The 27757-nt window shown below is 39.9% G+C and overlaps 1 protein-coding gene across 3 annotated transcripts in view; it reads left to right on the forward strand.

Moving 5' to 3' along the window:
* LOC141450711 (zwei Ig domain protein zig-8-like) overlaps positions 1 to 27757 on the forward strand; it is a 480655-nt gene that overhangs the window by 157110 nt on the left and 295788 nt on the right. The gene's annotated exons all lie outside the window — the stretch shown is intronic.

Below are 27757 nucleotides of genomic sequence, written 5' to 3' on the forward strand. Positions count from 1 at the left end.
TAAGTCACCCACTACCGTCGCCTCTTCTGTATTCTATGAAGGAAATGAGACCAAATTAAATTCTAGTAGTAAACGGAGGGGGGGTGTTCAGCCGCCAGAAAAGTACACATAAATAAAAATGTTAATATTGAACCATGGGAAAAGTTGTAATATAAGGAAAATGAGAAAATACTTTTCTTAAAAGTCAGTTTTTGTTTTTCCTTCGCTAGTTTATTTATATATTTTGTTTTTCTTTTCAATAATAGTTATTTATTTATATTTTTTTTTGTAAGAAATGCTTTTTCCATTTCTTTTAAATAAGATATATTAATCTTGTATATTTTATTCTATTATGACATTATGCAAAAATCGATAAATGTCCGAACTTATAAAAATGAAGGAAATTTAGTTTCAACCTTAAACTCAAACCCAAAATTTGTAAAAAAAACACTAAGTCTTACACAATACAGCATCCTGAAACGTCACTTTGGTATGATAAAGAAGTCTACCCCCACCAAACTGCCAGAACTACGACAAAACGGAAGTATAATTTATTCTCAGTTACGCCACCGGAAATCTTGATTGTTAGATAGTATGGACAAATAACATAAAGTCACCGTTTATGAAGAGAAAAATCAACTTAACATCAGCAAAAGTGAGCAACTCATGAATACTAAGTACTTCTGTGTACTGAGTTTGATAGATGAGATACCTAAGTTTTCCTCCCAATGCCCAATACAAATAGCATTAATTCTTTAAAATTTACTGGAAACTTTGAACTTAAGTAGAATATTTATTAAGTTGAACACCCAATAATATTATTCATAATTAGAATAGGACTAGAGAGTCGACGGAAAAACTGTTAGTTGCATTCTGCTTTTCTTGTATTTCCGGTGTTTACTAAAAAAAATCTTCTGAAGACCCGACTTATCGCGTAATTTTCCAAGAAAAACTATCTATGAAATTAAAAGTACTTTATCTATTAGAGTTTCGTGTGTTAACTTCCGGATTGATAGTTCGTTTAAACTAAGAATTTAGTTTAAAGATTTAGAATTACGATATAAAATGTACAATACACTGAAATGGTACCCTATGTCGAATTGCAGTAGCAAAATTTCCAAATAAACGTGAAACGTCACAAGGAAAAAGGCTTATTCTAAGTTAAAAGAAAATCTTGAAAAAAAAAGGCGAACAATTGGTTGAATTAAGAGGTGCTTCCGGTTTAAGTTAATACGATCGCTAAGTTTCTCTCGGGTAAAACTACGATAATACAAAGTTTTGGCTCCTTGCGAGTTTTTTGAGTTTTTCTGAAAACCATTTCCTTCTGAGCAATAGTCAAAAAACCCAAATGTTTTGCTTTCCCAGCTAGAGAAATAAACGATTTTCTCTTGCTGTTGTCTACTTCCGTTGAAACTTAAGAAATATTTTAAGAATTCCAATTATTTTATTTAAAAAATGTTTCCTCTCTCTGTGTCAGTGTTTAGTTGTTAGCTTAAGATCCCTGAAAAGTGGTTAGGCCACTTCCGCTAAGGGGGGGGTGCTCATGGTTCATTGGAGCCCCTCCTTAGTCTTTTATAAGTAAGGTGATTCCTATCTTTTTCCTGGCGCGAACTTTCCGTCCAACTACCAAATTAGGTGTCTTAGAGCGAACGTAACTTTGCCAAAAAACTTTTCATATTAACCATTAAATTAACCACGGCATCGACCGGAAATCGAGCCTAGTACCACAGTCAAACTCAGCTTTGCGGCCTTTGCCACTAACCGTGACATTGTGGAAGAATCGAGAAATGTCAGAACTTATAAAAATGAAGGAAATAACGAGAATGATAAAAAAAAATAAATAAAGGAAATAAGTCTAGTATGTACGAGGTCTGTAAATTAAGTAATAAGACAGATTTTTTAAATTTCTTTATTCAAAAAGAATTACAATTCTATATTGTCACCTTCAAAATAACTTCCTTCTGAAGTCACACAGCGCTGGAGACGTTTCTTCCACTCCTCATAGCAGTGCTCGAACTCCGATACTGGAATAGCACTTCAGCTGGTCTCTGTTATAGCCGTTTGAATGTTTTCGACCGTCCCAAAATGAGTTCCCTTGAGGTGATTTTTCAACTTCGGAAACAGAAAAAAGTCACAAGGACTCAAGTCAGGCGAATAAGGAGGCTGAGGAACTACAGGAATGTTTTTACTGGCCAAAAACTCTGGTTTATTGAAATTGCTGTGTGACAAGGAGCATTATCGTCATGCAACACCCACCTGTTCTTGATGTTTGGTCTCACACGAATAACCCTTTTTCGAAGTTTTTCAAAAACCACTCGGTAAAAGTTTTTGATTGACCGTTTTTGACCTTGAGGTAGAAACTCTTTGTGGGCGATTCCCCGTGGATATAGAAGAAAACAAATCAGCATGCATTTGTTCTTCGACTTCGGCCATCCTTGCTTTTTCCTTGGGCCTTGGAGAGGTTGAAGTTTGCCACTCCATGCTCTGGCGCTTGGTTTCTGGGTCGTACTCAAACACCCAAGACTCGTCACCAGTAATGACACGTTCCAGAAATCACCACAAGGAAACTCATTTTGAGACAGTCGAAAACATTCAAACGGCTGTAACCGAGACCAGCTGAAGGCTATTCCAGTATCGGATTTCGAGCACTGCTATGAGGAGTGGAAGAAACGTCTCCAGCGCTGTGTGGCTTCAGAAGAAAGTTATTTTGAAGGTGACGATATAGAATTGTAATTCTTTTTGAATAAAAATGTTTTAAAAAAATCTGTCTCATTACTTAATTTACAGACCTCGTATGTACCACGGCCTAACCAAAGAAGTGTATCGATAGTCATTCATGTCTAGTTCGAACGAATAATCGATTATCAACCTTATCGTTAATTAACCCATGCTAGAGCATCTTTTAACTGAAGATAGCTCGTCTAATCTCTCCCATAACTTTCCCGCTTAAGTCTAAAGGAGAAGATATTAATGATTAATGCTTTGAACACAGTCTGGACCATCCGAACTGAAGTAATTACCCATTTCATATCGTGAAAACCACCAGCAGTCTTAATTATCCACTTCCGGTGGGCAATCTAATTTACAAAATTATTTCCGGTAACAGAATATTTCGGCGCGTTGATTGGACGAAATTCTGATTTAAGTTCTGGCCAGACATTACTTAGAAAATAAATTGAGCTAAAAATTCACCAAAAAAAAACAAAAAAAAAACAGAAGTAGGACTCAGTTTGCGAACCCCTAACTTTTCCTCTTCATTAACCTTTAATCATAGCATTTTTCATTTATATTTGTCACCTTTTTATTTCCCGCAGGTTTTACTGGGGCCAGTTTAACCACGGTTCCATTTTGTGTATTCCTTTCTAATGTAGCGTAAAGCCAAGAGAAAGTATGTTACCCTGTGCACTCCATTTAACGTGTAAAAACTGTGTTCTCTTTCTATTTTTCTTGGTCTGTTCCAGCATCTCCCTTTACTTCCTTCTGTTTGTTTATCCTTTGTCTTTTACTTTCCGCTTCATATTTCCTTTTCCGGTTACTTTCTTTTCTCTCCTTCTCCTAGCCACTGGTAATTCGCCATTTTGCTCAAATATGCTAAATTGAGTTTGTCGCCGGAAAGTTTATTTAATATTTTAAAGTTTCCTATATAAGCTCCATTCATCTTGTAACATTTTAATCTCATTTTTCAATATTACTTTGGACGAACAATATTATTTTTTTCCGATATGTCTCCCAAACGAAAGTGGGTTTAACTCTAGAAGAGAAAATAAATGTGTTGGAAGATTTTGCAAAAACAAAATCGAGCCATCGTCAACTTGTCGAAAGGTTTGCTCTACTCGTATTTTCCTAATAATAGATTATAGTATGATGATAATTTTACCATAAATTATTATTGTTATGAATAAATGTGATGATTATTATAAAAATTATTAATTAAGTCTGTTCGATCCTCGAAGGGATGTGCGGGACCCCGGCCTAGAATTTATCTTTTGGCACAGCATTGTCCGGTAGGCAGCACTGGAGAAGACAACGGAGAGGGGGCTCCAGCGTGTGCCTGGGAGCTCGAGCCAGTCGCCCTTGGGGCTTCTCAAAGGAATTGTTGTCAGTGTTGCTATGTCAGTTGACTTTGCCGCCAAGTCCAGCCATGATCAAGATGTCTTCCTGCTACATCCCCTGTTTTGTGTCTCCTTAAAGACCTTAATATAATTATTTAATGGCCATTAATGTCGCGAAGTCTATGTCTATTGTGTCAAGGTGTAAATCAATGTTGTAATAGCGAAGGAACATAAATTGTAATAAGAAGCCAAGCACGTGCTAATTGTAATTGTATGTCTCGTAAGGTACCAAATTGTAAGTCTTTTTAATATACTTATATTTTGCATGGTCTAAACCACATTATGTGTGTTTTTGTGCAGCTGAATTATCTAAAAATATATGATCATTTTCTATCCAATCTCTGTTAGTATTCTGAGTGTTGGTGGCGTCCCCCACCCTTCCCAACCTTTAATATTAGTTTATCATAATTCTCCTTTTCCAGTCTGCTCTCCCAATTTCTGCTTTTAATACCCTTTTGTCTCTCTAATCCCCCCCCTCCTTCCAACATTTTTCAAAGTCAATAATATGTAGTTTGATAAATTTTTTGGATAATTAAGAAAAATTTGATGCATATCATATAGCTAAATAATTATGCAATTAAGCACGTTTTTAAATCTATTAATAATAAACAATTTTTAAATAGATGTTTGGGGGAAAAAAACCCATATTTTTTCATTATGAAACTTGCCTACCTCCTTCTAACGACCACCTCCAAACAGCGGCCACTTTGCTTTCCCCCGCACGGTGTCCGTTATTGAGAGGTTCGACTGTATTTCCGGGCCTTAAACTGACCGAGAAAATAGAAATCAAAGCCGTTGGATTGATTTGTGGATAACTCGTGAATTTGGCGAACTGGATTGTACATTTTTTTTGGGGGGGGGGGGGTCTCATACCCTCAACAAGCATTGTTTCCGCTTCTGCCATTTTGGGAGTATCCTAGGATGGAGTACTGGGATGGGAAAGTGCTCAATCTCCTTTTATATCGCCTCCCACTATCCTGTTCTCTCTTTTTGATAAATACGACGGTCGCTGAAGCAGGTGTGCAGTAGATCCAACTTAGCTGGATGATAATAAACTATGTGGATAGGTAGGGCTGGGAGCCACAGGGGTGAAAGCCTCGGGTGATCCCCAAACGGCAAGGGATAAACCACTCCAGGGTGTGGAGTAGAGCCAGAGGTGGTTGAACAGCCATAGATAGACTGCGGTGGCAATGTGGTGGGTTATCCCGAGCCAGAAAATCCATGATCCTTTTTTTTTTTTACATCCACATCCTCCTCCTCTTCCCTTCTTTCAACTAACACATAGCCCATATTTTCCCTGTAACCTCACTCCCGGCAGGGGCGGCTACCTTCTAGTAAATACCAAAAGCATTGGCCTGCCCATCGTGTGCTTCTTCTGTGGGGCACCACTATTTCCTGTGCTCCATCCGTGTTGCTCTTGAACACAAAAAAAACAAAATCTGTGACTTACTCTCTCCCGTTTCACTCTAATACACCCACAATCTCTATGGACACAAGCCCAGAGTTCTTTAGTAACACGTTACCATCACTTCAGCGCTGTCTCTCGTCATATTATACACTCCCAATTCTAACAGACTGGTCGTGTACCCTGTGTCTGTGTGTTCCATTCCAGAGTGCCAAACAAGAGAGCACATCCTATGCATGCCACGTTTGCAGATTCTTTTCCTTTCTTTTTTTTTTTTTTATTTCACAAACATACTCACACGAACTCTCTCCTACCTTCCAGCTTTTTTACATCACACGTCGGCTACTTACAATGTCTGTTGTGGCGTAGGCTGTCGGCTGGTGAAATTATCTGCCACATGTACGAAGTACCTAGTATTATAGCTTCACTTTTTGAGCTTATCCCCTCTTCCCCACCCACCGTTCTATGCAAGGGAAAATAGGGGGCAAAAAATGGAAGCTACAAAGCAGTGCGCAAAGGAAGTGGTGAATATTTAACATTCACACCAGGTCTACTTCCGGTTTTCATTTTTTTTTATTTTAGAAAACTGCTCTCGAAATCAGAAAATCTGCATTATTACAATGCATTTTCTTACTATAGTTGAGTATAATAAATATTGCAACTCTTTTGTATGCACGTAAAAGTTCATTTTTTAAAAAAAATAAAATCATCAGAACCGAACTCGTGATTGTAACATTTATATTGCGTCATCACAAAAGCTATTTTAGACTGTCTATATGTTTCAGATAGTTTGCGGTTGCTATTTCCCCCAGACGCACTGCTCCAGATTCAGAGAACAGGCTATTGGAGTTTTATTCCCTTATTTATCCCCAAAAAACATTACATAGAAATTCAAGTAGAAATCCTGGATTTACGACATCAAGGACAATAATCCTGCCGTTTGTAATGAAGCCACCAGTAAAGGGATGTGCATTCTTTCTAGAGAAACCAGATGGCGAAGTGTGGTGGGTGTGTGTGTGATATTCTTGTTGGTACACGGAATAATACTGACGATGGAACTAGAAGCGAATAGAGGGGGGACACGTAAGAATATAGTTGGTCATTTCAACACTCTGCACACGTAGCGACACTATCTCAAATAGGCTAACCCAGAGATTTACCTCAGGAATGAAAGGTGTAATGGTGTGCGCCAAAGAAAGGAGTTCAGGAGATCATGGACTTAAATATAAAGGGAGAGGGGCTTAAAACAAAAAAATATCCTGCTGAGAAATACTCACAAGACTTCCTTTTATTCCTGTGACTTTGATTAAGAAAGTCATTTAAAGCGTTGAATCTAACTTCCACTTCCGCTCCCCTTTACTGTAAAAGTTTCTACCCTTTATTTCCGTTTCTACGCTGGGCCGAATCTATCTGCAGAATCTATCAACAGATTTCTGTATAGTAATGAAAACTATAAAGCCTATTATTTTCTGGCGGAAATTACGCCTAACAAGGTGATGTGAAAGCTTTACTTTTATTAAGCAGCTAGGGAATCTTAAAATAACTATTTCCGGTGATGATCAGCTGTACTATATAGGATTAGAAATTGATGAAACTTAAAACATAATAAAAACGGAAGTGTTTTAACCAGTTAATCGTGGAATTTGGTTTTTAACCCCCCCCCCCCCCACCACAGTGTGCGGAATTAAAATCAGACAATGATGTGGTATACACGTCGAACGCAAGGGCGCAAAACAACCAAAAGTTTACAATAGTCGTAATAGTCACTGCAAGCGACTTTTTCTGCAATCTCTCTGGTGGGGCTTACAGATTACCAGAGCATTCTGTGCTCATTTCAAAAATCTTGCACCGCTTCACGTATGCATTGCCTCTAGTTAACTAGGGAAGAGCAAGAGCTTTGCACAAGGAAGAAAAGAGGCTTTTTGAATTCTGTACAAAATGAAATCATGCTCGTACTGAGGTCTAAACAGCATTGCACAAGGGTTTGAGAGCTTCTATTTGTGTGAGGTAATTCCCCAATCTCTAATGCGGAGACCAAACATGTACCAACCACTTATCATTTGGCTGGCTCCCTCCACCTCCCTCTGTATAAAATACTTGGCAGATCTATATTGGTAAGATAAAGGAAACATTCCAACAAATTGTATTCTTATACCTAGTATTTTTATTAAAATTTCGAGTTTTTATAGTTAACGGCAATTTTATATTTTTTCACAATGAGTATACACGTCGAACGCACCTTAATACAGATTTGGTTTGACGTGAATACACGTCGAACTCGCTTAATTGGTTATTACGCACTTCTTAAATCCATATGGGTTTATTGGGAATAAAACTTTAGAGGAATACCCAACCAAAACTACTTTCGTGCAGAAAAAAGGAAAAATAGATCACGAAAAGTGTCACATCCGGTTGGTTAGGATCGGCCAGTGGTGGTTCCTAAATCAGATTTCAAATTTGAACTGTACAGACAGACTTACACAGTAATCTACATTTTTTGAACTCTCAATCCCAAACAAAACTAGTATTTCCTGTGAAAAAATCGAACTTTGACCCGATTGTAATACTTCCTTTTACGTAATGAGAGGAAATTAAAAGGTTATCACTTTTATGGTGAAGAAAAATGCCATTTCCCAGAGCCTATGAGCGAGCCCTACTATATTTTTTCACAACGAGTAAACACGTCGAACGCGCTTAACTGGTTAAAAAGGAAGACAGTTATTTTAAAAAATAAATACACCAATAAAAGACGATTTAAGAATAATTGAAATAAAAAGAAATTAAAAGTCGAATAAAATCTAATAACATTATTTGGTTTAGCAACAAAATAACGTGAAAATACGAAGTCATTTCACAATAAAATTTTCCTTTACCTTTGGTTTGTGTTTCTGTTATATTATTTCCTTTTTAATTACAATTCTTATTGTTTATGATATTAATTTGAAAGCTTTTTTTAAAAGGTGAAATTGATATAAAAAAATTTTAATTCGTTTATATATTATTTTCCATTGAAAATACATATACAAGGTAATTGGGCTTGAATAAGCGAGGTAATGGGCTCCTGCCGTTATCTGCTCGCCTGTAATACCCTGCCTACACACGCAGGACACTACCTGGCAAAGTGGCCACTACTGGGAATGGTCGGTCGGCTCGTTAAACGTGTGAACTGGCTAAATCGAATTTTGTGGCTTTAAACCACAAACGATAACTACATTTAAGGCATCCTGTTACCTGGTTAACAATCTCTGGAGGGAATGAGGGATACGCTTACCTAGTCACTTCTCCTAGTTTCCAAATCTCTGGAGTCCTCCTGCTTTTTCCTTCTCTTTTCCAGTAAATGGACTAATTTCAGCTGGAAAACTTTCTCTTTTTTTTTGGGCTCATCCCTAATCTGGGTCCCTTTTGAAAGGGATCAACTTTAAAGGATAGTGGTGTTCAGCTCTTTTTGAATATATTTTATCCTTAACAGTGAATTAATTAATTCCTTTTTGACCAAGTTAAGCCCTTTTTTACATTTCCGCCAAAGAAGACAGAGAAAGTGCTAGTTTTCACCGTGTCTCTAGGAGTACAACCATTTATATGATGATCTTAGTAATGCACCCCCCACTTCCTGGAATCAGGTCATAACACTTACCCTACAGTACCTCCAGGTAACAGGTTCCGCAGGGACGTTCATGGAAGAGAAATGGAAGCCGTCAGTTGAGAAAATCACTCCATACCATCTCCCTAAAGTTAAGTAGATGTTGTAAGATCTTCTTTCCATGGATGTTCTTGGAAGAAATGGAATCCGGTAGTACGGGATAACCACATCTAAGTGTCCTATGCCCTCCCCAAATTTGTAACCTCAAATTAAGAACTTGAGAGGTTCCTAAAGAGAGTAACCCGTCCAAACCAGGTAATCACAAGCCTTTACATTGAAATCCAGGGTAGTTGGAAGCCTGTAGTTTGAGATAATTACATCCTGGGGGGCCGAGCTGGTAATAAAGTAGTAAAGCAGGCGGGCTGTACGTCTGAGGAAGTGGGTGGAGGTAACTAGTCAACATACTTTACTATATATTTCTCATTAAAAATTAAATAAAATCTAAGGCCTAGACACCGGGAATCGAACCCACTAACCAACAATACATCTTGGCTTTGCGGGTCTAGTCTCTAACCGCCTAACATACTTTACTGTAAATTTCTTATATTAACCATTAAATAAAATCCAAGGCTAGACCGGGAATCGAACCCACAATACTGCTTAGCTTTCACGTTCCTCGCCTCTATCGCTCAACTACTGAGACGCCTTTGTTAATAGATACCCCTCCCTTTAGAACCCACCTCCACCAGGACGCATCCTCTGTTCAGCACCAGGAAACTGTCCAGGCTTTTTTTTTCGGGAAGTCCCCACGACGCTGCCACAATGAGGCGTTAGCCAGAAATGGGCTACTAAACATCAAAAGGAGCTCCTGCTGAAGTGTCGGAGGTTCCGTTCTCCACAGTCACACCTAGTAATCCTTGAAGGAGCCATCTACTTCTGCAAGTCTATTTGTGGAAGGAGTAAAGCGGTTTTAGTAGCGTGTGATACACGCAACAACGACAAGAAAAGCTATCGCAATTCCGCCCTTTCGTCAATTTACAAATTACTAGGACACCAACCACATTTTGGCAGCTGGCGTTCGTGTTGCAATGTAAATAAGTTTATGAGTTCCGGAAAAAAGAAGTCAATCTTTTTTTTGAGCCTCAATATCTTTGTTCTTCAATTGATTATTTATTTTACTAATTTACATCCTAGATGAAATCTATCTCTAAAATCTTTAGACTAAAATAGATCGCCACCACTTCTTAGTTAATCAAGTTTTTCTACTTCTTTAAATTTACCTATGTTTTAAAATACTCTATAAGAGATCTAATTTCCGGTCTTATGCCGTTCCATCGAGTTTTTTCCATTTGATAATTACCGTACGGAAACCTGTGACTGTCATTGGCCATGACAACTGTTTAATTGAACGTTTGAAGATTTCCAAATGGAATAAGGAAATTAAACTTTGAATGTGGAAAAAATTCTGCTGCAAACGGGAAGATAAATTTACTATGGATAAAATATTAATTTTTTTTTTTTTTAATTAATTTTCTTCTCTTTCTCCCTCATGAGAATCGGGATAAAATTTGAGGATTGAGTTTTCCCTTTAGACATTTATAGTTTGTGGCCTCTACATGCTGGGAACAGGTTCTACAGGTATTCCTAATTTTGGAAGGTCAATTTTCAATATTGAAGTGCAGTGCGGCGGTCGAATTTCAAAATAGTACTTACTTAAAAAAAACGCTCCTCGTTTATACGATAATTAATAATGGTCTCGTACAATTTTTAAATAACATCATTTCTTTGCGTGTTCTAACTAACGGAAGTTCCGCTGGTTTCCGCACCATTACAATCAAAATCAGCACCGACGAGTGAAAGAAAGTAAACCAGCTGTTTTGAACGTATTTAAACGTCAGCAGAATCTTCAAATCTAGCAGTTTGTCTGAGAGCATACTATAAGTGTTGAATTTTAATGTAATTTAAAATCAGAATGAACTTCTCCTCGGTTGTAGGTCAACATTAATTTGTTAATGAATTGTCCATAAATTAATTTGACCTTTACAAGAACTTACCCTCTAACCTCGTTAAATTCTAAAGAGCACTTTTAAAGTTGTTTCCTGTTAACACGGCCAACTACCATAAATTCCTAATTATTTCTTGAAAAAAAAGTAATTTAAAACTAAACTAGAAAATTAGATTAAAAGGTAATTACGCAATATGGGTCACCCACTACAGCATCCTTCTGAAAGCATTTAGGGGGGATGGGTGAAGGGGACACGCCCCTGAAGAACTCCTTCTGCCACCCACTCCAACAACCAGTATCCGGGTCCTTGCTAGGTTTACCCTGTTATTTCCTCTGTCACCATTTTGGGGCATAATTTTACCATTGGTCTAAGTGGTAAATGGTTCTGAGTTAGTTCACTATTTAATGAATCGTTTGTTAGGACAAAGTTTTGTTCTATGTACTTTCATTTTTTTTTTTTATTTCAGCGTCTTTATTCCTCCATTATTCAGCTTTTTATCTTAAATAAATGGACCGGAAAGTTTGTTACTGAGATTTGTAATTAATTAAAAATCCTGAGGTGAACAACTTCCTCTTCAGGATTACTTAAGCTTTGATGTTGGGGGTCATTGTAATAAAGAGAACTTTTCAAGAAAAGCGTCATGAAGTAGGCAACAATTTTCTACAAAGGGTATGGCAGCTCTCCAACTTTGCTAACCTCTTAAACCGCATGGAAATCCCATAGGGGAAAAAGGGAACCAGCATTTAGGGATAACTAGATGTGCTGGGACACTTTTCCATTAATGCTCACTAGAGAGGACATTTCGTGATATGAATACCTGGAAGCTCCAGCGGGGAGCGGCAGCTAGTGATGGACCCGATCCAGGATATGTAAAAAAAAAACCTTCTTCCCGTTCTAGGTGAGCATCTATCCCACCACTATCACCTGATAACTAAGCAAGCTTTCTTGGGAAAGTCAAAACACCTTTCTCCGTCCTAGTCGCTTGGCCTAATCTGGAGCTAGAGTCTACCTGTGGGTTTAGCTAAACCAAAATTGTTGCGTATATCAACTATGAATCAATAGGTTTAGTGACCCGTAAATAAAATTCAATTAAGGATTCTCAAAACTGGCGATGAATCGGTCAAATTGCATAGTAATGTATTTGTAAAATCTCATATTAGCACCAGTAATTGATGTAGACATATCTCAGTGTTATAAATATGAATATACAGGGTAAACCAGTAATTATTGTCCATAGGCCTACTGTGCGTAGTACATCTAAAGTGGAGTTCAATGACGTATTGGCCAACTTCGTACTTTCCACTGTTCTTGTGTGACGTCACTTTAATTTTTTTTTTTCTAAAATCATTACTTTTTTCCAATAAAAATGTTATTACTCAGAAAGTTTTAGTCCAAATTCGATTCTGGATGTCACGGTTAGAAAGACAGATAAATGTTCTAAAAATTGATACCATTTTGAAGCATAAGTTACTCTCCAAACAGCCTCAATCTTCCTCCTGGATACTGGAAAAATAAAAGTAATTGAAAAATTTTTAAGAAAACTCATTAGGCCCTTAAGGGGATCATTATCAGCCCTAGGTGCTGGCCACTTTTTCTAAAAGTTTCCTTGTTTCATGGGCTTTTAAACGGGGTATCATTTTCCAGGATTCCTTTTATCTTTGTATGAGAAATTACGTTTTTGTTTTACAAGAAAACGTGTTCACGAGCACTCAACAGTGTTAGTTTATCAAGTTGTTTAATTCATTGAAAACTCTTTTAGATGGACCAGTGGTCAATTTTTAAAGTAGTTGTCTTAAAACAAGAAAAAAATTGAGGCTGTTTGGAAAATAACATATACTTCGAAATGGTATCAATTTTTAGAAAATTTCTCTGTCTTTCTAACCGTGTCATCAGAATGAAATTCAGACTAAAACATTCTGAGTAATAACATTTTTATTGGAAAAAAGTAATGATTTTAGAAAAAAAAATTTAAAGTGACGTCACTCAAGAACAGTGTTAAATATGAAGTTGGCCAATACGTCATTGAACTCCACTTTAGATGTACTACACACATTTATGCTGGGTGCCGAGGACATTTGGGTATCACAGGATGCGGAAATGATCAGTGACAATTACAAAAACTTGTTGGAGAGAATGGAGAATCACCTAATCAGTAAAGATGTGGATGCCGCAATTTCCAGCTCTTTTAACACACTCTATAGAACTTATAGTTTGCTAGGTGGTTGTGAAAGCTATTTAAAAGCGAAGCTCCACATAAATAAATTAAGAATAATTTCTCAATTACGTCTCTCTGGAAAGTTTACAAACCATTTAAATTATCAAAATTACTCTGCCAAATTCTGCCTTGATTCTGTTTGTCCACTATGTAACCATGATTTAGATAACATTTCACATCTACTCCAGACATGTCAGTAGTAGGGAAATGGGGATTCTGGCACACCTAAAATGTGCACCTTTTTTGTGCATGATGGCCGCCATCCCAACACCGCTCACAACCTACACCACCCATACTTATTGAATAATCATCGACTTCAACGAGAGTTTAGGCCACGCCCCCCTCTTTATTGACTAAACATCGAATTCGACGAGGGCTTTAGGCCACGCCCCCTACCCCCTCCTTATTGATCAATAAGGGCCCCATTTCACAGCAAAACCATGACCCAAAAAAATTTCAACTCTCAATATCTTCTCAAGTAATGGATCTGTACTCAAGAAAACTATAGCATACCACTCAGTAAAACAGAGTGTGTCAGAACACAAAATTTTATACGAATAATCTGTTGTTTACTGTGGGAATTATAAGGGCCCAATTTCACAGTAAAACCATGACCCAAAAAAATGTCAACTCTCAATATCTTCTCAAATAATGGATCTGTCCTCAAGGAAACTATAGCATACTACTCAGTAAAACAGAGTAGTTTTATTTTATACGAATAATCTATTGTTTACTGTGGGCCCAATTTCACAGTAAAACCATGACCCAAAAAAATGTCAACTTTCAATATCTTATATCATTCCCACAGTAAAAACAGATTATTCGTATGAAATTTTCTACTCTTACACACTCTGTTTTACTGAGTAGTATGCTATAGTCTTCTTGAGTTCAGATCCATTAGTTGAGAAGTTATTGAGAGTTGAAATTTTTTTGGGTCATGGTTATGCTGTGAAATGGGGCCCTTATAATTCCCACATTAAACAACAGGTTATTCGTATGAAACTTTGTGATTTTACGCACTCTGTTCTGCTGAGTTGTATGGTATAGTTTTCTTGAGGACAGATCCATTAGGTGAGAAGATATTGAGAGTTAAATTTTTTTGGGTCATGGTTTTGCTGTGAAATGGGGCCCTTATAATTCCCACAGTAAACAACAGATTATTCGTATGAAACTTTGTGATCTTACACACTCGGTTTTACTGAGTAGTATGCTATAGTTTTCTTGAGGACAGATCCATTAGTTGAGAAGATATTGAGAGTTGAAATTTTTTTGGGTCATGGTTTTGCTGTGAAATGGGGCCCTTATAATTGCCACAGTAAACAACAGATTATTCGTATGAAACTTTGTGATCTGACACACTCTGTTTTACTGAGTAGTATGCTATAGTTTTCTTGAGGACAGATCCATTAGTTGAGAAGATATTGAGAGTTGAAATTTTTTTGGGTCATGGTTTTGCTGTGAAATGGGGCCCTTATAATTCCCACAGTAAACAACAAATTATTCGTATGAAACTTTGTGATCTTACACACTTTGTTTTACTGAGTAGTATGCTATAGTTTTCTTGAGAACAGATCCATTAGTTGAGAAGATATTGGGAGTTGAAATTTTTTTGGGTCATGGTTTTTCTGTGAAATGGGGCCCTTATAATTCCCACAGTAAACAACTGATTATTCGTATGAAATTTTCTGCTCTTCCACACTTCGTTTTACTGAGTAGCACGCTATAGTTTTCTTGAGTACAGATCCATTAGTTGAGAAGATATTGAGAGTTGAAATTTTTTTGGGTCATGGTTTTGCTGTGAAATGGGGTTCTTATAATTCCCACAGTAAACAACAGATTATTCGTATGAAACTTTGTGATCTTACACACTCTGTTTTACTGAGTAGTATGCTATAGTATTCTTTAGGACAGATCCATTAGTTGAGAAGATATTGAGAGTTCAAATTTTTTTGGGTCATGGTTTTGCTGTGAAATGGGGCCTTATAATTCCCACAGTAAACAACAGATTATTCATATGAAACTTTGTGATCTTACGCACTCTGTTTTACTGAGTAGTATGCTATAGTTTTCTTGAGGACAGATCCATTAGGTGAGAAGATATTGAGAGTTGAAATTTTTTTGGGTCATGGTTTTGCTGTGAAATGGGGCCCTTATAATTGCCACAGTAAACAACAGATTTTTCGTATGAAACATTGTGATCTTACACACTCTGTTTTACTGAGTAGTATGCTATAGTTTTCTTTAGGACAGATCCATTAGTTGAGAAGATATTGAGAGTTGAAATTTTTTTGGGTCATGGTTTTGCTGTGAAATGGGGCCCTTATAATTGCCACAGTAAACAACAGATTATTCGTATGAAACTTTGTGATCTTACACACTCTGTTTTACTGAGTAGTATGCTATAGTTTTCTTGAGGACAGATCCATTAGGTGAGAAGATATTGAGAGTTGAAATTTTTTTGGGTCATAGTTTTTCTGTGAAATGGGGCCCTTATAATTCCCACAGTAAACAACAGATTATTCGTATGAAACATTCTGGTCTTGCACACTCCGTTTTACTGAGTGGTATGCTATAGTTTTCTTGAGGACAGATCCATTAGTTGAGAAGATATTGAGAGTTGAAATTTTTTTGGGTCATGGTTTTGCTGTGAAATGGGGCCCTTATAATTCCCACAGTAAACAACAAATTATTCGTATGAAACTTTGTGATCTTACACACTTTGTTTTACTGAGTAGTATGCTATAGTTTTCTTGAGGACAGATCCATTAGTTGAGAAGATATTGGGAGTTGAAATTTTTTTGGGTCATGGTTTTTCTGTGAAATGGGGCCCTTATAATTCCCACAGTAAACAACTGATTATTCGTATGAAATTTTCTGCTCTTCCACACTCCGTTTTACTGAGTAGCACGCTATAGTTTTCTTGAGTACAGATCCATTAGTTGAGAAGATATTGAGAGTTGAAATTTTTTTGGGTCATGGTTTTGCTGTGAAATGGGGTTCTTATAATTCCCACAGTAAACAACAGATTATTCGTATGAAACTTTGTGATCTTACACACTCTGTTTTACTGAGTAGTATGCTATAGTATTCTTTAGGACAGATCCATTAGTTGAGAAGATATTGAGAGTTCAAATTTTTTTGGGTCATGGTTTTGCTGTGAAATGGGGCCTTATAATTCCCACAGTAAACAACAGATTATTCATATGAAACTTTGTGATCTTACGCACTCTGTTTTACTGAGTAGTATGCTATAGTTTTCTTGAGGACAGATCCATTAGGTGAGAAGATATTGAGAGTTGAAATTTTTTTGGGTCATGGTTTTGCTGTGAAATGGGGCCCTTATAATTGCCACAGTAAACAACAGATTTTTCGTATGAAACATTGTGATCTTACACACTCTGTTTTACTGAGTAGTATGCTATAGTTTTCTTTAGGACAGATCCATTAGTTGAGAAGATATTGAGAGTTGAAATTTTTTTGGGTCATGGTTTTGCTGTGAAATGGGGCCCTTATAATTCCCACAGTAAACAACAGATTATTCGTATGAAACTTTGTGATCTTACACACCCTGTTTTACTGAGTAGTATGCTATAGTTTTCATGAGTACAGATCCATTAGTTGAGAAGATATTGAGAGTTGATTTTTTTTTGGGTCATGGTTTTGCTGTGAAATGGGGCCCTTATAATTCCCATAGTAAACAACAGATTATTCGTATGAAATTTTCTGCTCATGCACACTCCGTTTTACAAAGTAGCACGCTATAGTTTTCATGAGTACAGATCCATTAGTTGAGAAGATATTGAGAGTTGAAATTTTTTTGGGTCATAGTTTTGCTGTGAAATGGGGCCCTTATAATTCCCACAATAAACAACAGATTATTCGTATGAAACTTAGTGATCTTACACACTCCGTTTTACTGAGTAGTATGCTATAGTTTTCTTGAGGACAGATCCATTAGTTGAGAAGATATTGAAAGTTGAAATTTTTTTGGGTCATGGTTTTGCTGTGAAATGGGGCCCTTATAATTCCCACAGTAAACAACAGATTATTCGTATGAATCTTTGTGATCTTACACACTCTGTTTTACTGAGTAGTATGCTATAGTTTTCTTGAGGACAGATCCATTAGGTGAGAAGATATTGAGAGTTGAAATTTGTTTGGGTCATGGTTTTGCTGTGAAATGGGGCCCTTATAATTGCCACAGTAAACAACAGATTATTCGTATGAAACTTTGTGATCTTACACACTTTGTTTTACTGAGTAGTATGCTATAGTTTTCTTGAGGACAGATCCATTAGTTGAGAAGATATTGAGAGTTGAAATTTTTTTGGGTCATGGTTTTGCTGTGAAATGGGGCCCTTATTACTCCCACAGTAAACAACCGATTATTCCTATGAAACTTTGTGATCTTACACACTCTGTTTTACTGAGTAGTATGCTATAGTTTTCTTGAGGACAGATCCATTAGTTGAGAAGATATTGAGAGTTGAAATTTTTTTGGGTCATAGTTTTGCTGTGAAATGGGGCCCTAATAATTCCCACAATAAACAACAGATTATTCGTATGAAACTTAGTGATCTTACACACTCCGTTTTACTGAGTAGTATGCTATAGTTTTCTTGAGGACAGATCCATTAGTTGAGAAGATATTGAAAGTTGAAATTTTTTTGGGTCATGGTTTTGCTGTGAAATGGGGCCCTTATAATTCCCACAGTAAACAACAGATTATTCGTATGAATCTTTGTGATCTTACACACTCTGTTTTACTGAGTAGTATGCTATAGTTTTCTTGAGGACAGATCCATTAGGTGAGAAGATATTGAGAGTTGAAATTTGTTTGGGTCATGGTTTTGCTGTGAAATGGGGCCCTTATAATTGCCACAGTAAACAACAGATTATTCGTATGAAACTTTGTGATCTTACACACTCTGTTTTACTGAGTAGTATGCTATAGTTTTCTTGAGGACAGATCCATTAGTTGAGAAGATATTGAGAGTTGAAATTTTTTTGGGTCATGGTTTTGCTGTGAAATGGGGCCCTTATTACTCCCACAGTAAACAACCGATTATTCCTATGAAACTTTGTCATCTTACACACTCTGTTTTACTGAGTAGTATGCTATAGTTTTCTTGAGGACAGATCCATTAGTTGAGAAGATATTGAGAGTTTAAATTTTTTTGGGTCATGGTTTTGCGTGAAATGGGGCCCTTATAACTCCCACAGTAAACTACCGATTATTCGTATGATATTTTGTGCTCTTACACACTCTGTTTTACTGAGTAGCATGCTATAGTTTTCTTGAGTACAGATCGATTAGTTGAGAAGATATTGAGAGTTGAAATTTTTTTGGGTCATGGTTTTGCTGTGAAATGGGGCCCTTATAATTCCCACAGTAAACAACAAATTATTCGTATGAAACTTAGTGATCTTACACACTCTGTTTTACTGAGTAGTATGCTATAGTTTTCTTGAGGACAGATCCATTAGGTGAGAAGATATTGAGAGTTGAAATTTTTTTGGGTCATGGTTTTGCTGTGAAATGGGGCCCTTATAATTGCCACAGTAAACAACAGATTTTTCGTATGAAACTTTGTGATCTTACACACTCTGTTTTACTGAGTAGTATGCTATAGTTTTCTTTAGGACAGATCCATTAGTTGAGAAGATATTGAGAGTTGAAATTTTTTTGGGTCATGGTTTTGCTGTGAAATGGGGCCCTTATAATTCCCACAGTAAACAACAGATTATTCGTATGAAACTTTGTGATCTTACACACTCTGTTTTACTGAGTAGTATGCTATAGTTTTCTTGAGGACAGATCCATTAGTTGAGAAGATATTGAGAGTTGAAATTTTTTTGGGTCATGGTTTTTCTGTGAAATGGGGCCCTTATAATTCCCACAGTAAACAACTGATTATTCGTATGAAATTTTCTGCTCTTGCACACTCCGTTTTACTGAGTAGCACGCTATAGTTTTCATGAGTACAGATCCATTAGTTGAGAAGATATTGAGAGTTGATTTTTTTTTGGGTCATGGTTTTGCTGTGAAATGGGGCCCTTATAATTCCCACAGTAAACAACAGATTATTCGTATGAAATTTTCTGCTCATGCACACTCCGTTTTACAGAGTAGCACGCTATAGTTTTCTTGAGTACAGATCCATTAGTTGAGAAGATATTGAGAGTTGAAATTTTTTTGGGTCATAGTTTTGCTGTGAAATGGGGCCCTTATACTTCCCACAATAAACAACTGATTATTCGTATGAAACTTAGTGATCTTACACACTCTGTTTTACTGAGTAGTATGCTATAGTTTTCTAGAGGACAGATCCATTAGTTGAGAAGATATTGAGATTTTAAATTTTTTTGGGTCATGGTTTTGCGTGAAATGGGGATCTTATAACTCCCACAGTAAACAACCGATTATTCGTATGATATTTTGTGCTCTTACACACTCTGTTTTACTGAGTAGTATGCTATAGTTTTCTTGAGTACAGATCCATTAGTTGAGAAGAGATTGAGAGTTAAAATTTTTTTGGGTCATGGTTTTTCTGTGAAATGGGGCCCTTATAATTCCCACAGTAAACAACTTATTATTCGTATCAAATTTTCTACTCTTGCACACTCCGTTTTACTGAGTAGCACGCTATAGTTTTTTTTAGTACAGATCCATTAGTTGAGAGTGTTGTATACTAATGCGGCCGAGGGATGAAGTCCAGTATACAAGCTCTTCTTCTCACCGCTCGCAGGTACAAGTGACTGGATGGCCCTGAAAAGGACCGTTCACAAAAAAATGTGTCGGCGCTTGACTCGCCTATGGCGCTCCCCAGCGGGGTAGCCGTACAGTTGGGTGGCCCTGAAAAGGGCCGTTCACACTGTTGGTTGAAGTGACTGCGCCGCTCCGAGAATGGCTTGCTCCCAGCGCGAGGCCACAGCAAAAGTGATGTGAGAGGCCCTGAAAAGGGCCGTTCGCTAATACCAGTCAACCGGCTTTGGGAGCCCCGGCAGTGTGGCCAGCACCCCGATAAACCCCGGTACCAATTGGCCTGGTCCTCGCTCGTATCTCACACTGTGGCAGCGCTGGTGATTTGGCTTGCCTCCGTAGCTGGCGAACTGCAGCGGCTCGTGTGCTGGGCTTGGTCCTCGCTCTTGTCTCGCACTGCGGCAGCGCTGGCGTTCGGCTCGCCTTCGTAGCTGGTAAACCAAGGCGTCTCGTGTGCTGCACTTCCTTCTTTCTTCTTTCTTCACAATACAGGGGTTAAGTGATCGATTTTTTGTTCTGGTCCGGACAGTGAGGTCCTTTGGCCGGTACAGAGATCCAGGTTGAGAGTAAGGCCCAGTCAGCAATCTTCCAGCTAAGGTAGCTATTGTGGATGTTTTCCCGTTGAAAAATTATCTTGGACTGATGCAGACACGGCCGATTCTGCCCTTTTTATAGCGAAGTCGACCGTGCTGCGCCCTGGCGTCGCGACTGCGTCGCTATCTCTGTACCGTCCAAAGAACCACATTGCCATTCCAGAGTCTTGAGAAAGACTTTTTAAAATGGGCTATTTGCCTCTTTTCCTTTTTTATTTTTCTTTGATAAGCAATCATATGTACATATAAAAATTATTTTTTTTCTATTTACAAAAATTATGTAGCTGTTCAATTATGCAGCAAAGTGAAGTTGGGGTTCCAACATGCCTCCGCCCTAATTGAAGAGCTACGTTGCAAATCGCACTGGCCGCCTGATGGTCCTCGATGGTCTAGTTGACCGATGCTCGCTTCCTTCATCGTTGGCGGTGGAAGGCTCCGGAGGTTTTGGTGCATCCTGTTGGCTCTCCTCCAGTAGGTAGGCTGGCTTGAGGCGGTCCAACGAAACTCGGTCTTCCCTGCCGGGTAGTTGCACTGTAGCCGTTTTGTCATCCCGTTTCCGCACTAGGTACGGTCCTGAATAAGGTGGCGTCAGTGACCGCTTGTGAACCTCTTCTCGTAAGAATACGTGCGTGCACTTTTCCAGGTCCGGGCTGACAAAACATTTCGTTTGCGTTGGACTGATGGTTCGTGCCCATTCCTGCCGTAACAGTTGTAAACTGGCGTCTGTGGGTTCTTGAGTTCGAGGAGGCATGAATATTTCTCCGGGCAAACGTAGTGGCTGTCCCAACACTGCCTCTGCTGCGCTTAACCCGGTGGTTCTCCTTAGAGCCGACCTTAGTCCTAGCAGGACCGTAGGCAGGGTCTTGGTCCATTTGCGGGCCTCTTCGAGCCTCGTCCGAAGTGCGCTCTTCAGGGAACGGTGCCATCGTTCTACCATTCCGTTGCTTTGTGGATGGTAAGCCGTTGTTCTGAGATGCGTGATCCCTAGAAGTTGCGCTAGCTGGTTGAACAGCGTCGACTCGAATTGCCTTCCTCTATCAGTTGTTAGGCGGACTGGTACTCCATATCGAGCTATCCAGTGGCGATAGAAGGCCTCTGCCACAGCGGTAGCGGTGATGCTAGTCAGAGGTATCGCTTCCGGCCACCCGGTCGCTCGGTCGACCATTGTCAGGAGATATTCTTTCCCGTCTGATGGTGGGAGTGGTCCAACTAAGTCCAGGTGCACGTGTTCAAATTTCTTGGACGGCATGAAGGACCCAAGCGATGTCGAGGTGTGTCGGTTGACCTTGGCCCGTTGACAGGGTATGCAGTGTTTTGCCCAATATGCTACGTCCTTTTCCATGTTTGGCCAGAAGAATCTAGCGGTCACCAGCTTCCTTGATGCTCTGATCCCTGGATGGCTAAGGCTGTGCAGATTCTCGTAGATTGGCTTCCTTAATTCCCCTGGTACGTATGGCCTGGGTGTTCCCTTTGTGGTCTCGCAGAAAAGACTGTACTCTGCACCAGGTACCGGAACTAGCTGGAGGCGAAGAGTCTCCCTTTTCTCTTGGGTATCGATTTCTTCGTCCCGTTTCTGAGCTTCAGCTAGGTTCTGAAAGTTGTTCAGTACAGTTACCTCCGCAATCCTCGATAAAGCATCAGCCACGGTGTTGTCCTCTCCCCGCTGGTAGCGTATATCCGTGGAGAATTGAGAGATGTAGTTCAAGTGCCGTAATCTCCTGGGACACAAGGTCTTATTGCTCTGTAGCATTGCGTAGGTTAGTGGCATGTGGTCGGTGTATATTAGGATATGCCTGCCCTCAATCATGGGTCTGAAGTAGCGTATTGCCTCATACACTGCCAGAAGCTCTCGGTCGTAGGTGCTGTAGTTTTGTTGCGCCTTGTTGAACGCTTTAGAGAAGAAACCTAGCGGCTGTAGTGTGCCCTCTTCCTGTTGCTGTAGCACTGCTCCCATGCCGATGTGGCTGGCGTCACAAGCTACTGATAGCTGAGAGTCCGGTGAAGGATGTGCTATGCATGTTGCATTCGCAAGGTCCTCCTTGGTCTTCTCGTAGGCCGCTTCTGCTTCCCTCGACCACACTATAGGCGTCTTATCCCTGCGTTTAGCGTGGTGGAGATATTTGTTGAGTTCTCTCTGGGCGGTGGCTGCGTTGGGAAGGCACTTCCTGTAGAAGTTTACCATCCCAAGAAATCTCCTTAGATCATAGATGGTGGCTGGTTTTGGTAGTTCCCGAATAGCTTTCACCTTCTCCTGGAGTGGGCAGATCCCGTCTGGTGACACGGTGTACCCCAAGAAGCTGACTGTCGGTTGTCCCAGCACACATTTATCAGTCCTTAGCGTCAGCCCTCGCTCACTCAGCCGCTGGAACACTACTTTTAGGTGGGCTTCGTGTTCTCGCTCATCCTTGGACGCAATGAGTATATCGTCTACGTAGACGAACACGGATGGTAGGTCCCTAAAAAGGTGGTCCATGTATCGCTGAAAGGTCTGGGCTGCGTTTCTTAGACCGAACGTCATCTTGACGAACTCGAATAGGCCAAACGGTGTGATTATAGCCGTCTTCGGAATGTCTTCTTCCGCCACTGGTATATGATGGTACGCCTTGTTTATATCCAGAGCCGAGTAAATCTTAGTGCCGTATAACTGAATCGTGAAGTCGTGCAAGTTAGGCACATTGTATCGGTCTGGCACGGTCTTGCTATTCAGCAGGCGGTAGTCACCGCAAGGTCGCAATGTTCCATCCTTCTTCTCAACCACATGCAGTGGGCTGGCCCATGGGCTCTTGGATGGCCGGCAGATGCCGTCGTTCATCATTTGCTGGAACTCCTCCTTGACAGCTTGATACTTGCCTGGCGGCAATCTTCGCGCCCTGCTGCATACGGGAGGCCCTGTAGTTTCAATGTGATGAAATATCCCGTTGTTTTGTCGTACCTTACGTGAGCCAACCTTCGTTAAGGTAGGGAACTGTAGCAGCAACTCCCTAAATGGTACGTGCGGTGGTACGGTAGATAGCTCTAGTAGCTCCACGACTTCAATGGACCCTATAGTTGCGAGTCCTGTGGTCCGGTCTATTAGACAGCGCTGGGCCAAATCAACCACCAGATTGCTTCCGGCGAGAAAGTCTGCCCCAAGTATGTGCTGCGTGACGTTGGCCACGATGAAATCCCACACGAACAGTCGGCGTAAGCCAAGATCCAAGCTCTTCCTTTGCTCTCCATAAGTTGGGATTGGAGTGCCGTTAGCCGCATACAGGCTGAATCCTGAGTCTCGTTCCCTGGCCTTGTTACAGTTGGGGATGATGGATATCGCCGCGCCAGTGTCCACCAGGTATCTTGTCCCTGTTTTTATGTCAGTGACGAAGAGACGGCGGAATTTATTAGCGGTAGCGGCTTCCGCCTTCCCGTCTACCGCGTCCCATTTGTTGACGGCTGGCTGGTGGTCCCCCATTTGCAAGGTTTCTTGCACTTGGTGGCCTTCTCCCCGAACTTGTGGTGGTAGTAGCAATACCCATCCTTGGGAGCTCCTTGGTCACGGTTCCGGGACCTACTTCTTCCACGGTTGCTGCGCTGAATGGTAGTGGCCAATGAAGAAAATTGCTCGTGCAAATCTTGCAGTTGCTTCTCCAGTCGAGCCAGTCTGTCGCCGTCAGTATCCCTCACAGCGTGAACAGAGGTATTGGAGTCTACCTCCATTACCTTGTCTGCCACAGTGGCCAACTTGTCTAGGTCGTCCTGTTCAATAGCGGCTAGAATCCCTCTCACTCTCTGCGGTAGTGCTCGCAGCCAAACGGTACGTAAGACGCCGTCCGACATCGCTGTACCCGCTTGGTTTTGCATTTGTCGCAACAGCTGTGAAGGAGTCATGTCGCCAAGCTGTGTTTGTTCCAGAAGCCTTAGTATCCTTCTCTCCTGGCTTTGACTGTAGATAGCGATCAGTTTTTCCTTCGTTGACGTGTAAGGCACTGGACCAGGTGACTGCACTGAGCCGGCTATTTGTGTAAGCACCTGATATGGTAGCTGACCAACCAGGGCTTGAAATCGTCCAGCCTCGCTCTTGATCTTGTAGGCCCCAAATAGAGCTTCGATTTGTAGAAACCATAATGCTGGATTTTCCTCCCAGAACTGGGGTAACTTCACGAGGCTTACAGCCTCTGTGTCCGGTGCAGGCTCGAGCGGTGCGTCCCTCGCTTCAGTCATCACGTCGGGGTCACCAATTGTTGTATACTAATGCGGCCGAGGGATGAAGTCCAGTATACAAGCTCTTCTTCTCACCGCTCGCAGGTACAAGTGACTGGATGGCCCTGAAAAGGACCGTTCACAAAAAAATGTGTCGGCGCTTGACTCGCCTATGGCGCTCCCCAGCGGGGTAGCCGTACAGTTGGGTGGCCCTGAAAAGGGCCGTTCACACTGTTGGTTGAAGTGACTGCGCCGCTCCGAGAATGGCTTGCTCCCAGCGCGAGGCCACAGCAAAAGTGATGTGAGAGGCCCTGAAAAGGGCCGTTCGCTAATACCAGTCAACCGGCTTTGGGAGCCCCGGCAGTGTGGCCAGCACCCCGATAAACCCCGGTACCAATTGGCCTGGTCCTCGCTCGTATCTCACACTGTGGCAGCGCTGGTGATTTGGCTTGCCTCCGTAGCTGGCGAACTGCAGCGGCTCGTGTGCTGGGCTTGGTCCTCGCTCTTGTCTCGCACTGCGGCAGCGCTGGCGTTCGGCTCGCCTTCGTAGCTGGTAAACCAAGGCGTCTCGTGTGCTGCACTTCCTTCTTTCTTCTTTCTTCACAATACAGGGGTTAAGTGATCGATTTTTTGTTCTGGTCCGGACAGTGAGGTCCTTTGGCCGGTACAGAGATCCAGGTTGAGAGTAAGGCCCAGTCAGCAATCTTCCAGCTAAGGTAGCTATTGTGGATGTTTTCCCGTTGAAAAATTATCTTGGACTGATGCAGACACGGCCGATTCTGCCCTTTTTATAGCGAAGTCGACCGTGCTGCGCCCTGGCGTCGCGACTGCGTCGCTATCTCTGTACCGTCCAAAGAACCACATTGCCATTCCAGAGTCTTGAGAAAGACTTTTTAAAATGGGCTATTTGCCTCTTTTCCTTTTTTATTTTTCTTTGACAAGCAATCATATGTACATATAAAAATTATTTTTTTTCTATTTACAAAAATTATGTAGCTGTTCAATTATGCAGCAAAGTGAAGTTGGGGTTCCAACAGAGAGGATATTGAGAGTTGAAATTTTTTTGGGTCATGGTTTTGCTGTGAAATGGGGCCCTTATAATTGCCACAGTAAACAACAGATTATTCGTATGAAAGTTTGTGATCTTACACACTCTGTTTTACTGAGTAGTATGCTATAGTTTTCTATAGGACAGATCCATTAGTTGAGAAGATATTGAGAGTTGAAATTTTTTTGGGTCATTGTTTTGCTGTGAAATGAGGCCCTTATATTTGCCACAGTAAACCACAGATTATTCGTATGAAACTTTGTGATCTTACACACTCTGTTTTATTGAGTAGTATGCTATAGTTTTCTTGAGGACAGATCCATTAGGTGAAAAGATATTGAGAGTTGAAATTTTTTTGGGTCATGGTTTTGCTGTGAAATGGGGCCCTTATAATTGCCACAGTAAACAACAGATTATTCGTATGAAACTTTGTGATCTTACACACTCTGTTTTACTGAGTAGTATGCTATAGTTTTCTTGAGGACAGATCCATTAGTTGAGAAGATATTCAGAGTTGAAATTTTTTTGGGTCATGGTTTTTCTGTGAAATGGGGCCCTTATAATTCCCACAGTAAACAACTGATTATTCGTATGAAATTTTCTGCTCTTCCACACTCCGTTTTACTGAGTAGCACGCTATAGTTTTCTTGAGTACAGATCCATTAGTTGAGAAGATATTGAGAGTTGAAATTTTTTTGGGTCTTGGTTTTGCTGTGAAATGGGGTTCTTATAATTCCCACAGTAAACAACAGATTATTCGTATGAAACTTTGTGATCTTACACACTCTGTTTTACTGAGTAGTATGCTATAGTATTCTTTAGGACAGATCCATTAGTTGAGAAGATATTAAGAGTTAAAATTTTTTTGGGTCATGGTTTTGCTGTGAAATGGGGCCTTATAATTCCCACAGTAAACAACAGATTATTCATATGAAACTTTGTGATCTTACGCACTCTGTTTTACTGAGTAGTATGCTATAGTTTTCTTGAGGACAGATCCATTAGGTGAGAAGATATTGAGAGTTGAAATTTTTTTGGGTCATGGTTTTGCTGTGAAATGGGGCCCTTATAATTGCCACAGTAAACAACAGATTTTTCGTATGAAACTTTGTGATCTTACACACTCTGTTTTACTGAGTAGTATGCTATAGTTTTCTTTAGGACAGATCCATTAGTTGAGAAGATATTGAGAGTTGAAATTTTTTTGGGTCATGGTTTTGCTGTGAAATGGGGCCCTTATAATTCCCACAGTAAACAACAAATTATTCGTATGAAACTTTGTGATCTTACACACTCTGTTTTACTGAGTAGTATGCTATAGTTTTCTTGAGGACAGATCCATTAGTTGAGAAGATATTCAGAGTTGAAATTTTTTTGGGTCATGGTTTTTCTGTGAAATGGGGCCCTTATAATTCCCACAGTAAACAACTGATTATTCGTATGAAATTTTCTGCTCTTCCACACTCCGTTTTACTGAGTAGCACGCTATAGTTTTCTTGAGTACAGATCCATTAGTTGAGAAGATATTGAGAGTTGAAATTTTTTTGGGTCTTGGTTTTGCTGTGAAATGGGGTTCTTATAATTCCCACAGTAAACAACAGATTATTCGTATGAAACTTTGTGATCTTACACACTCTGTTTTACTGAGTAGTATGCTATAGTATTCTTTAGGACAGATCCATTAGTTGAGAAGATATTGAGAGTTGAAATTTTTTTGGGTCATGGTTTTGCTGTGAAATGGGGCCCTTATAATTCCCACAGTAAACAACAGATTATTCGTATGAAACTTTGTGATCTTACACACTCTGTTTTACTGAGTAGTATGCTATAGTTTTCTTGAGGACAGATCCATTAGTTGAGAAGATATTGAGAGTTGAAAT

Source organism: Rhodnius prolixus, unplaced genomic scaffold (assembly GCF_049639745.1).
Source record: "Rhodnius prolixus isolate KJV_2025 unplaced genomic scaffold, Rpr scaffold_8, whole genome shotgun sequence".
Taxonomy (NCBI): Eukaryota; Metazoa; Arthropoda; class Insecta; order Hemiptera; family Reduviidae; genus Rhodnius; species Rhodnius prolixus.